Here is a 13,060-nt window from a genome sequence, read left to right as displayed (position 1 = left end):
AGGTAGAGATGGAGCTAGACGTATAGGTCCAGGAAGTCTATTCCAGGCATAAGGTGCCGCGAGAGAAAAGGAGCGAAGCCTGGAGTTAGCAGTGGAGGAGAAGGAGGATGACAAGAGAGATTTGTCAAGCGAGCGGAGTTCACGGGGAGGAATGTAGGGAGAGATGAGAGCGGAGAGGTAATGGGGTGGCTGCAGAGTGGATGCATTTAAAGGTCAGTATGAGAAGTTTAAACTGAATGCGGAAGCGGACAGGGAGCCAGTGAAGTGACTTGAGGAGCGGGCTAGTGTGGGTATAACGATTCTGACGGAAAACAAGTCGTGCCGCAGAATTTTGGACAGATTGGAGAGGAGACAGATGGCTGAGCGGAAGACCAGTGAGAAGTAAATTGCAATAGTCCAAGCGAGAGGCGACAAGGGTGTGGATAAGGGTTCTGGCAGCGTATTCAGAAAGGAAGGGACGAATTTTGCTAATATTGTAGATAAAGAAGCGACAGGTTTTGGCGATCTGTTGAATCCAATCAAATGTTAATATCTACACATTTCTATGCAGATGATATTTTACTAGTATATCCAACAAATTCTTTCTCACCGTCTTTAGGTTGTCCTCAGAAGTGTCTTGATGCTGTGTTAGACCACAGACTGGTTTAAATAAGTAAACAACTGTTGCACATTGGATCATCGGCCATCTACCTCAACCGTCTTACACACTTTCTTTATCTGGAACTACTATTATGCCAGTTGATTCTTTCAAATATTAAGTGTCTTTCTTGATTCAAAACTTTCATTTGGGTCACAGATGTCACCTTCATATAAGGCTCGTTTCTCTGTTCTTCGTCAATTATGTTCTGTCAGACATCTTTTTGATCCTCATATTATTCATCAATTTATTCTTTCTCACCTCATTACAAAATTGGACTACTGTAACATAATTTATTCTGGTCTTCCACATTCAACATTAAAAAAAAACCCGCAATCAATTCAAAGTATAGCAATTAGGTTATTATTTCATGCAAAGAAGTTTGATCATGTTACTCCTTTGCTTAAGGGGAAGCACTGGCTTCCTATCGAACAAAGGATCATTTATAAGGTTTTAGTTATTACTTTCAAGGCATTTAAGATGGGTTTCCTGGATTATCTGACTCTTTTTATGATTCTACACATACCTTCCCGCGTGCTACATTCCATAAATGATTTTCCCTTGGTTCTTCCAGGTCCTAAACAAATGTGACTAGAAACTATGAGACATGGAGGGGCATAATCGAATGGCGCCGGCCAAATAGCTGGCCGGCCATCTTTGGGGCCGGCGCCACAAGGGGGCGGAGCCAAACGTATTTTCGAAATGCGGATGGAGCCGGCTAAATCGATCGCCGGGTGTAGAGGAGATGGCCGGCTTCGTTTTTCAGCCATAATGGAAACCGGGCCCGGCCATCTCAAACCCAGCGAATGCAAGGCATTTGGCCATGGGAGGAGTCAGCATTTGCCCCCCTCACATGCCAGGACACCAACCGGGAACCCTAGGGAGCACTTCTAAAAATTAAAAAAAAAACAAAAACAGTAGCTCCCAGGTACATAGCTCCCTTACCTTGCGTGCTGAGCCCCCCAAATCCCCCCCAAAACCCACTACCCACAACTTTACAACACTACCATAGCCCTAAGGGGTGAAGGGGGGCACCTACATGTGGGTACAGTGGGTTTTGGGGGGGTTGGAGAGCTTCCATTTACCACCACAAGTGGAACAGGTAGGGGGGGATGGGCCTGGGTCCACCTGCCTGAAGTGCACAGCACCCACTAAAACTGCTCCAGGGACTTGCATACTGCTGTCAGGGAGCTGGGTATGACATTTCAGGCTGGCAAAATAGTTTTTGTTTTTTCTTTGGGTGGGAGGGGGTCGGTGACCACTGGAGGAGTAAGGAGAGGTGATCCCCAATTTCCTCCGGTGGTCATTTGGTCAGTTGGGGCTCCTTTGTGAAGCTTGGTCGTGAAAAAAGGGACCAAGTAAAGCCGGCGAAATGCTCATCAAGCCTGGCTTTTTTTTTCGATTATCGGGTGAAGCCGGCCATCTCGTGAGCATGCCCCTGTCCCGCCCCCGTCCTGCCTTCACTACCCTACCGACACGCCCCCTTGAAGTTTCACCAGCTCCGCGACGGAAAGCAGTTGGCGCCAGCCAAAATCGGCTTTCGATTATACCGATTTGGCCGGGTTCAGGAGATCGCCTGCCATCTCCTGATTTGTGTTGGAAGATGGCCGGGGATCTCTTTCGAAAATGAGCTGGATAGTGCCTTTTACTTTTTAGCTTCTGGTATTTGGAATAAACTACCATTAAATATCTGTAGGACCTCCTCATTGAAAGAGTTCAAAATAGTCATTAAAACCTGGCTTTTTTTTTTTTGTCAAGCACATGGTAACTGAGCAGTTGTTCTCTCTCCTAGGAGTTGTATTCTTGGTTTAAGTTTTATCTATTTGAGATTCCTGAATGACTATTCCTTTAAAGTATGAAATGTAAAGTCTACACAGGAGTACAAATAGCACTGTTCAAGTTACTGTATAGCAGTCTGCACCACTGTGTATAATTAAGATCAAACTTAGAAAATGGGAAGATATTAAGTAGTACATTAAATACAGGCTGGCCTGGTGGCTCAGTGACAGTGCTGGAGGACTTGATTTCAGTTTTCAAGCCTGGTTTGGGGCCTTGAGCTGGCCATGGCTGGAGGTGTTGCAGTCATCACGTAGTGGCCAGGCTCAGGACACCCGTATACTGGGTTCTGGAGGGGCCAAGGATTGTCACTATAGTGACTGGGCTAAGCAGAAGGGGCCAAGGAGGGATAAAAAAAAATTGGAAACTCCTTTGGTTAAGTGTGAAAAGGCTCCTGGTGCTGTTTCTCAGTACAGGTCAGTTCCAATTGAGCTGGAAGCCCAAAGGAGCAAGAGAAAATTGCCAGATCAGACTTGAAAAGATAATTAAATGATTTCTCGATTGTTGATCCAAAGTTTGCTTATATTGTTGAGTGTAGCACCTTCAATGCCTGTGTCCTTGATAACATTATGTGAACATGGATGGATCCCGGTATTTAATTGGGTTTAATTCTACCAATTGGCCAAGCTCCAAACAATTTTGCATCCCCAGTGGGGTAGAGTGGCATAACAGGATCGTTCCCGAACTCTGTGTTACTGCTTCTTGTTCACAACCAAAAGACTCGAAGGATACAGGACACACCTGTTACTATTAAGCAAAGGTTTTCTAGATTATTTTACATAGATGCACACATATTTTGTAATGCATGCACACATACGCTAACCCCTCCCCAAACTTACTCGTAGGAATGTCTCTATTTAGATCTGTTAAACCTTTGACTATACAGGCTGTACGTGCATAACTTAATGCATGACAAAATAAAAACTGGTGAGCCAGACGGCAACAATAGACTTTGACTGTTTGGTATAAGATCTGGTGGGTTCCCTTTTTCAGATCTTTTCAGTGGATAATATGTGTGACATTGTCGGAACCTATTTCTTCAGCTTTTGTCATTTCTTTTATGATATATTCTTCTATTTGATGTGATGGTTTACTGCCAATAAAAATATTTTTTTTTAAAAATGCATATAGGCCAGGACATTTTATGGAAGGCTGTGCCTCTATATAAAATACTAAGGGGGAAATGATAGAAAGAGGCACCTAATGTAGGCATGACAAAGAAGCATGCTTACAGCCAGATTCTATATAAGGTGCCTGCAAAGCAGGGGCGTAGCCAGACTTCAGCGGGAGGGAGGTCCAGAGCCTGAGGTGAGGGGGCACATTTTAGCCCCCCCAGCACTGCCGACACCCCCTGCCACTTTTGACCCCCCCCTCCCACCGCCGCCAACTCTCCCCTGCCACCACCAGGTACCTTTGCTGGGGGGGGGTACCCCAAACCCTGCCAGCCAAAGTCCTCCTCTTCAGCGCCAATCTCCGAGTCCAGCGCGTTGCTGATCTGGATTCTGTTTCTGACGTGAGTCCTGACGTCAGGACTCACGTCAGAAACAGAATCCAGATCAGCAATGTGCCAGTCCGCCGGAGATCGGCGCTAAAGAGGAGGACTTCGGCTGGCGGGGGTTGGGGACCCCCGCTAGCAAAGGTACCTGACGGTGGCGGCGGGGGAGGGTTGGCGGCGGAAGGGGGGGTCGAATGTGGCGGGGAGGGTCGGCGGCAGTGGGGGGGTGAAAGCAGGGGGGGCCAGGGCTAAATCTGTGGTGGCCCATGCCCCCGTGGCCCCACTTAGCTATGCCCCTGCTACAAAGTCGGTAAGGTAAACATTTCCACCTAAGTGTATTCTATAATCAGTATCTTGATTTAGGCACGATATATAGAATGCGCTTAAGGACATAGCATAAGAACATAAGCGTTGCCATAGTGGCCCAGACCGAAGGTCCATCAAGCACAGCATCATGTTTCCTACAGTGGCCAATCCAGGACACAAGTACCTGGCAAGATCCCAAAACAGTACAATACATTTTATGCTGCTTATCCTAGAAATAAGCAGTGGATTTTTCCCAAGTCATTTTAATAATGGCATATGGACTTTTCTTTTAGGCAGCTATTCAAACCTTTTTTAAACCCCACTAAACCAACAGCTTTTACTACATGCTCTGGCAATGAATTCCAGAGCTTAATTACTCATTCAGTGAAGAAATATTTTCTCTGATTCATTATAAATTTACTACTATGTAGCTTCATTGCATGCCCCCTAGTCTTAGTATTTTTGGAAAGAGTAAATAAGCGATTCACATTTACCCATTCCACTCCACTCATTATTTTACATATCTCTATCATCTCTTCTCTACTGTCTCTTCCTCAAGCTGAAGGGCCCTAGCCGCTTTAGCCTTTCCTCATAGGGAAGTCATCCCATCCCCTTTATCACCTTCTATAACTACCCTAATCACTCCCTTCCTCTTCTCTCTTCCCTACTTAATCTCAGCACAATACTAACTGTATCTGATACCCTAGAATGACAATGTTAATAAAACTATGTAAGCCACATTGAGCCTGCAAATAGGTGGGAAAATGTGGGATACAAATGCAATAAATAAAATAAATCATTTTTGTTGCCCTTCTCTGTACCTTTACTAATTCCACTATATCTTTTTTGAGATGCGGTGACCAGAATTGCACACAGTATTCAAGGTGCGGTCGCACCATGGAGCAATATAAAGGCATTATATCATCCTCAGTTTTGTTTTCCATTCCTTTCCTAATAATACCTAACATTCTATTTGCTTTCTTAGCCACCACCGCACACTGAGCAGAGGGTTTCAACATATCATCAATGACGACACCTAGATTCCTTTCCTGGTCGGTGACTCCTAATGTGGAACCTTGCATTATGTAACTATAGTTTGGGTTCCTCTTTCCCACATACATCACTTTGCACTTGCTCACTTTAAACGTCATCTGCCATTTGGATGCCAAGTCTCCCAGTCTCGTAAGGTCCTCTTGTAATTTTTCACAATCCTCTTGTGATTTCACAACTCTGAATAACTTTGTGTTGTCAGCAAATTTAATTAGCTCACTAGTTACGCCCATCTATAGATCATTTATAAATATGTTAAAAAGCAGCGGTCCCAGCACAGACCCCTGTGGAACCTGAGTATCTAATTGATATCCTAGCACCTAAAACTACATGTCTCCATTTACACCTATGAAAACATGCGTATATCCCCGCGTGTAGATTTACGTGCACTGGGCCATATTCTATAACTGTGCATGTAAATTTTGGAATGCCCATGAAATGCACATTTACCCACCCAAAGCCATGCTCCTTTTTGCCTGCGTGAATTAAAATGTAGGTGCAGTGTGTTACAGAATACACATAGCAAGTTATGTGCGTGAATTCGGATTATTGCCAATTAGTGCTCATTATTGCTTGTTAAGTGCTGTTAACAATGCTGATTGGCTTGTTAAGCCAATTAAGTTACACGTATTGTTATAGAATATGCGATTTTGATGCAGAGCACTAGGTGCGCTATATAGAATCTGGGAGATAGCGTCAATTCTACAATGGCGTCAAGGTGCACCTAACCCGTTATAGAATAGCAATGTAAAGCAGTTTTGGCATGCTGAAACTTAGGAGTGACTGTTTACGCCAAGTCAATGGCAGGGCACATGCTGGGGTGGCTAAGTGTGCCCCATCTGCTACTATTCTATAGGGTGTGCCCATTGCAGTACTGCTTGATTGGTCCTAAAGACTGTCCTCATTTCATCTGCTTTGCTATCCGGAGCACTGGTCTGAATATATAAAACTGTGTAGAAACTTTTTATAAAACGTCCCCCAACTAATTACAGAATTGTGAAAAGCAGAAAATTATTACTGCTCGGAGACTCCATTATCAGAGGCATTAACTTAGGAACACAGTTCAGGGGTTCCAACGTAGTGAAATGTCTTCCAGGATCTTCAGCTACAAGATTTACAAACCAAATTCTGAAAAATAACAGGCTGTACTGTAATGATGGGCTACATCTTTCTGTGATGGGAAAAAGGATCCTTGGGGAGAAATTCAGACAATATGTTTCTAGACATTTAAACTAGAGGGTGGGGGTGACATAAGGAAACAGGGGATTTCGAAAAGTCACCCCCAGAATAAACATGATGGCAGAGGGAAAGGTCATGTAAATACAAGTAGTAGTAGAAGTAGTAGTAAATATAAAAAACCACCCAAACTCACTAAGCACATGGAAAGCTATGTGTACAAATGCTCGTAGTCTAAGTAAAAAGGTTCAAGACTTCCAAGCCCTGATGTTTGAAGAAAACTTGGATATTGTTGCTATTACAGAGACGTGGTTCAAGAATTCTCATGAATGGGATGTGACCGTACCAGGCTATAATCTTTTTAGGAAGGATAGAGAGGGCCGAAGAGGTGGAGGAGTGGCTCTGTATGTGAGAGAAAATCAGAGCAGCTGAAATGCGGGGAACCTGGGGAAAAGAAGAAGCGTTATGGATCGTCCTGGAAAGAGAAGACGGAACCTGTATCCACACGGGGGTTATCTACAGATCTCCTGCGCAAACAGAGAAGTTAGACAAGGATCTGATAGAAGACATTCAAAAGATTGGTATGAAAGGGGAGGTGCTAATGTTGGGAGATTTCAATTTGTCTGACGTGGATTGGAACGTTCCGTCTGCGGAATCAGAAAGAAGTAGGGAGATTGTGGATGCCTGTCAAAGTGCCTTGCTCAGACAAATTGTGACGGAACCGATGAGGGAAGGGTCGATGCTGGATCTAGTGCTCACAAATGGAGGTAGTGTTTCCAATATCCAGGTGGGTGCCCAACTATGTAATAGTGATCATCACACCGTATGGTTTGATATAAGGGCGAAGGCGGAGTGCGGACACACAAAACTCAAAGTACTGGATTTCAGATGTACTGATTTTGATAAAATGGGGGAATACCTGAAGAAGGAGCTGTTGGCGTGGGAAGGCATAGAAGAAGTGGAAAAACAGTGGTCCAAGCTAAAGGCTGCTATAAATATGGTGACTGATCTTTTTGTGAGGAAAGTAAACAAAAACAAGAGAAGCAGGAAGCCTATATGGTTCTCCAAACAAGTAGCTGAAAAAATAAGAGCAAAAGAGGCTTTGTTCAAGAAATACAAAAGAATGCAATGAGAGGATCATGGAAAAGATTGTCGGATTAAACACCAACCTTCTTCAACCTAATGATGATACCCCTAGCCAAGTTACTAGCCAATCAAAACCTCAACCCATACATATATGCAGATGATGTCACGATCTACATCCCGTTCAAAAATGATTTAACGGAAATCACCAACGACATCAACCAAAGCTTCCAAATCATGCACTCCTGTGCGGATGCATTTCAGCTAAAACTTAACGCAGAAAAAACACAATGCCTTATACTCACCTCACAACATAACACAAGTAAATTCACCACCATAACCACACCAAACTTTTCCCTACCCATCTCAAACACCCTGAAAATTCTTGGAGTCACCATTGATCGAAATCTCACACTCGAAAACCACGTGAAGAATACAACTAAGAAGATCTTCAACTCCATGTGGAAACTCAAAAGAGTAAAACCTTTCTTCCCAAGGACCATTTTTCACCACCTGGTACAGTCAATAGTACTAACGTCACCTGGACTATTGCAACGCACTCTACGTTGGCTGTAAAGAACAAACCATCAAGAAACTCCAAACAGCCCAGAATATCGCAGTCAGACTTATTTTTGGAAAAACAAAATATGAAAGTGCAAAACCCCTAAGAAAGAAATTACACTGGCTCCCACTTAAAGAACATATCGCGTTCAAGATCTGCAAGATTGTTCATAAAATCATCTATGGAGATGCCCCAACGTACATGATGGACCTCGTGGGCCTGCCACCCAGAAATGCTAAAAGGTCTGCCAGAACATTTCTTAATCTACACTTCCCCAGCTGTAAAGGATTAAAATAGAGACTAACACATGCGGCCAGCTTCTCCTACATGAGCACGCAGCTGTGGAATGCACTACCAACTAACTTGAAAACAATTAACGAAATAGCCAACTTTCATAAATCTCTGAAAACCTATCTCTTCAACAAGGCCTACCACGTGAATACATAACCTAACTACACCCCCACTACACCCTTACTCTGAATGTCTTCTTTCTATAACTGCTAATTTAGTTCTTTTTTGTCATTCTTGATCTCATTGTAACACCAACGGTATTGTTTACCCTGTATGGCGATGCCTTAACAGATCTCTGTAAGCCTGCAAAGAGGTGGGAAAATGTGGGATACAAGTGCAATAAATAAATACAGCTAGCAAAAGTGTGAGCGGAAGAAAAAATGGCTAAAGATGTAAAGAGAGGTGACAACAAGACTTTTTTCAGATATATTGGAGAAAGGAGAAGAGATAGGAATAGAATTGCGAGACTGAAAGATAATGAGAATGGCTATGCGGAGAGTGATGAAGATAAAACGAATGTGCTAAACAATTATTTCTCTTTGGTGTTCACAGAGGAAAATCCTTGAGAAGGACCACGGTTGGCTGCTGAGGGAACGTCTGGGAATGGAGAAGCTGCTGCACCGTTTACGGAAGAAAGAGTTTATAAACAGTTGGAGAATCTGAAGGTGGACAAAGCTATGGGGCCGGATAGGATACATCCCAGGATACTGAAGGAGCTCAGGGAGGTCCTGGCGGGACCTCTTAAAGATTTATTTAATAGATCTTTAGAGACGGGAGAGATTCCGCGAGATTGGAGACGAGCAGATGTGGTCTCTCTTCACAAAAGTGAAGACAAGGAAGAAGTGGGAAACTACAGACCGGTAAGTCTCACGTCGGTGGTAGGAAAAATAATGGAGTTGCTGCTGAAAGAAAGGATAGTTAACTTTCTAGAAGCTGACGGGTTACAGGACCCGAGGCAGCATGGCTTTACCAAAGGAAAATCCTGCCAAATGAATCTTATTGACTTTTTTGACTGGGTGACCAAAGAACTGGATGAGGGACGTGCGCTAGATGTAATCTACTTGGACTTCAGTAAAGCCTTTGATACGGTCCTCCACAGAAGACTCGTGAATAAGCTGAAAGGGGTGAACTTAGGACCGAAAGTGGTGAACTGGATAAGAAACTGGTTGACCGACAGGTGGCAGAGGGTGGTGGTAAATGGAATCTGCTCAGAGGAGAGGAAGGTGAGCAGTGGAGTTCCTCAGGGGTCGGTGCTGGGGCCTATTCTGTTTAATATATTTGTGGGAGATATTGCTGAAGGGTTGGAAGGAAAGGTCATCTTTTTGCGGATGACACGAAAATAGCCAATAGAGTGGCTACCCTGGAGGGAGTAGAAACGATGAGAAGGGATCTCCGAATGTTAGAAGAATGGTCGAGGGTCTGGCAGTTAAAGATTTAGTGCCAAGAAGTGTAGAGTGATGCACTTGGGGTGCGAAAACCCAAAAGAGAGATACCGGATAGGAGGGGAGAGATTAGTAAGCTCGACTCAGGACAGAGGCCTTGGAGTGTTGGTGTTGGAGGATCTGAAGGTGAAGAAACAATGCGACAAGGCAACGCTGTGGTCAGAAAGATGCTAGGCTGTGTAGAGAGGGGCATAACCAGCAGAAGAAAGGAGATGTTGATGCCCCTCTACAAGTCATTGGTGAGGCCCCACTTGGAGTATTGTGTTCAGTTTTGGAGGCTGTATCTTGCTAAAGATGTAAAAAGACTGGAAGTGGTGCAAAGAAAAGCTACAAAAATGGTATGGGATTTGCATTGCAAACCGTACAAGGAGAGACTTGCTGACCTGAACATGTATACCTTGGAGGAAAGGAGAAACAGGTGTGATATGATACAGATGTTCAAATATTTGAAAGGTATTAATCCGCAAATGAACCTTTTCCGGAGACGGGAAGGCAGTAGAACTAGAGGACATGAATTGAGGTTGAAGGGGGCAGACTCAGGACTAATGTCAGAAAGTATTTTTTCACGGAGAAGGTGGTGGATATGTGGAATGCCCTTCTGCGGGAGGTGGTGGAGATGAAAACGGTAATGGAATTCAAACATGCATGGGAAAAACACAAAGAAATCCAGTTTAGAAGGAATGGTTCCGTGGAATCTTAGCGGAGATTGGGTAGTGACGCCAGTAATTGGGAAACAAAACGGGAGCTGGACAGACTTCTACAGTCTACGCCCTGATCGTGACTGAATAGATAGGGATAGGCATGGGCTGGAGTGTAAATTTAACAGGCTTCGATGTTAGCTTCAGAACTTAGTACAAGAACAGTGCTGGTCAGACTTCTACGGTCTGTGCCTTGGAAAGGCAAGGACAAATCAAACTCAAGTATACATATAAAGCATCACATACCATGTAAAATGAGTTTATCTTGTTGTGCAAACTGGATGGACCGTACAGGTCTTTTCTGCCATCATTTACTATGTTACTATGTTAAATGATGTGGACTAAGAAATACTATAAGAAATCATATAAAAACATATAAAACAAATAGCATAAAAAGTACAATAAAACAATCATTAAAAAATATGATAAAAAACATAAAATGCATGTCAATAAAAGTGTTAAATTTAAATATAGTGATAAATAGCAATCATATTAGGAAAAAGAAAAGATGACCATCATGGACTGCTAATACATCATCATGGACTGCTATTATGACAGAAAAGTGGAAGCAATTACTTGACCTGGGATTTCTAGAATGGAATGTTGCTACTATTTGGGTTTCTGTCAGGTACTTGTGTCCTGGATTGGCCACTGTTGGAAACAGGATACTTGGCTAGATGAACCATTGGTCTGACCTAGTATGGCTACTCTTATGTTCTTATGTAATATCAACCAACACCCAAATAACTGCCGATGGCCATGCAAGTCCTGGATAGTCAATGCCGGTGCCAGGATTAGGCCTGGCATTGGATATCAGGGTCAAGTTTTGCCCATGGCGGTCAGTGGTATGACAAGCACTGACCACCACAGGCTGAATACCAGCCTTTATTTATACATCGCAACTCCTCTCTCCACCCCCCAAGAACATCTACATGCAATCCTTACTTGTGGAAAAAGCTGCATAAAATTACCCCCAAAGGTGTATGCCTACTTTACAGCAACTTAGATGCCCCATGTCTTTATTAAATAAGCTCTCAGAACTACTCCTAACAGTGCATAAATTCTCTCGCTCCAATTTACACCTGCTATGAAGAAAGTATATTTTATAAAGTCCATGAATACATTGCAGTTTCACTGGAGCTCTACCTAAACTGCACCTCCAGGAATGCCTGCACACAGTGGGGTGAATTCTATATATGGTGCCGGGAGGAAAAAAACACTATTCTATAAAGCCATGCTTAAAGTTAGGTGCTGTGTATAAAATAGAACTTACTCCGGGGAATTGCGCCTAACTTTAGGCATGGCCGTTTGCACCAACTGAGACACGGTGCAAACGTACGTGCCTAAACTGGGTGCATATCCCCCATATTCTACAACATGTGTAAATGCTAGGAATATAAGTACATAAGCATAAGTACAAGGGTCCATCAAGCCCAGCATCCTGTCTCCGACAGCCAGGGCCGCCCCCGGGGCCCCCCCACCCGAGGTTGCCGAGCCCCCCCTCCACCCGCCACCGGGCCCTCTCTCCACCCCCGGGTCCTCTGTACTGACCTTAAGCGCCTCACCTTTGAAGGTGCAGCAAGCAGCGGCAGACCACTCCTTCCTTCTGTGTCCCGCCCTCGCGGAAGTTACATCAGGCGAGGGCGGGACATGGAAGGAAGGAGTGGTCTGCCGCTGCTTGCTGCACCTTTGAAGGTGAGACGCTTAAATTCAATGCCAGGGAGCGATGGAGGGTGGACGGGCCGGACTGCGGCAGCGGCGGTGCCGCCCCCCCCCCCCCCCCCCCCCCCCCGGAGGCCCAGGCCCGGGGAATTTTGTCCCCCCTGTCCCCCCCTCTCGGCAGCCCTGCTGATAGCGGCCAATCCAGGCTTCAACAACCCGGTAATACCCACAAAAAAAAAAATTTAATAATGTTCAATGGACTTTTCCCTCAGGAATCTGTCCAAACCCCCTTTAAATTCCGTAAGGCCAGCTGCTGTCACTACGTTCTCCGGCAACGAGTTCCAGAGTCTAACTACACGCTGAGTAAAAAATACCTTTCTCCTGTTTGTTTTAAATCTACCATATTCTAGCTTCATCTTGTGTCCCCTGGTTTTGTTGTTGTTTGAAAGTGTAAACAAACGCTTCACATCTGTCTGCTCTAATCCGCTCATTATCTTGTAGACTTCTATCATATCACCCCTCAACCGCTTTTTCTCCAAGCTGAAGAGCCCTAACCTTCTCAGCCTTTCCTCACAGGGAACTCGTTCCATTCCCTTTATCATTTTTGTCGCCCTTCTCTGCACCTTCTCTAATTCCTTTATATCTTTTTTGAGATGCGGCGAGCAGAATTGGACACAATACTCGAGGTGCGGTCGCACCATGGAGCGATACACAGCATTATAACATCCTCGTGTTTGTTTTCTATCCCTTTCCTAATAATACTCAACATTCTGTGCGCTTTCTTAGCCGCCGCAGCACACTGAGCAGAAGTTTTTGACGTCT

The 13,060-nt window shown here is 44.3% G+C and overlaps 1 protein-coding gene across 1 annotated transcript in view; it reads left to right on the top strand.

Annotated features, from left to right (window-relative positions):
- LOC115472179 (proton channel OTOP2-like) overlaps positions 1–13,060 on the top strand; it is a 52,118-nt gene that overhangs the window by 7,118 nt on the left and 31,940 nt on the right. The window lies entirely within an intron of this gene.

Source organism: Microcaecilia unicolor, chromosome 6 (genome assembly GCF_901765095.1).
Source record: "Microcaecilia unicolor chromosome 6, aMicUni1.1, whole genome shotgun sequence".
Classification (NCBI taxonomy): domain Eukaryota; kingdom Metazoa; phylum Chordata; class Amphibia; order Gymnophiona; family Siphonopidae; genus Microcaecilia; species Microcaecilia unicolor.
Note: the sequence above shows the minus strand (reverse complement) of the source record. Positions and strands in the feature narration are given on the sequence as shown.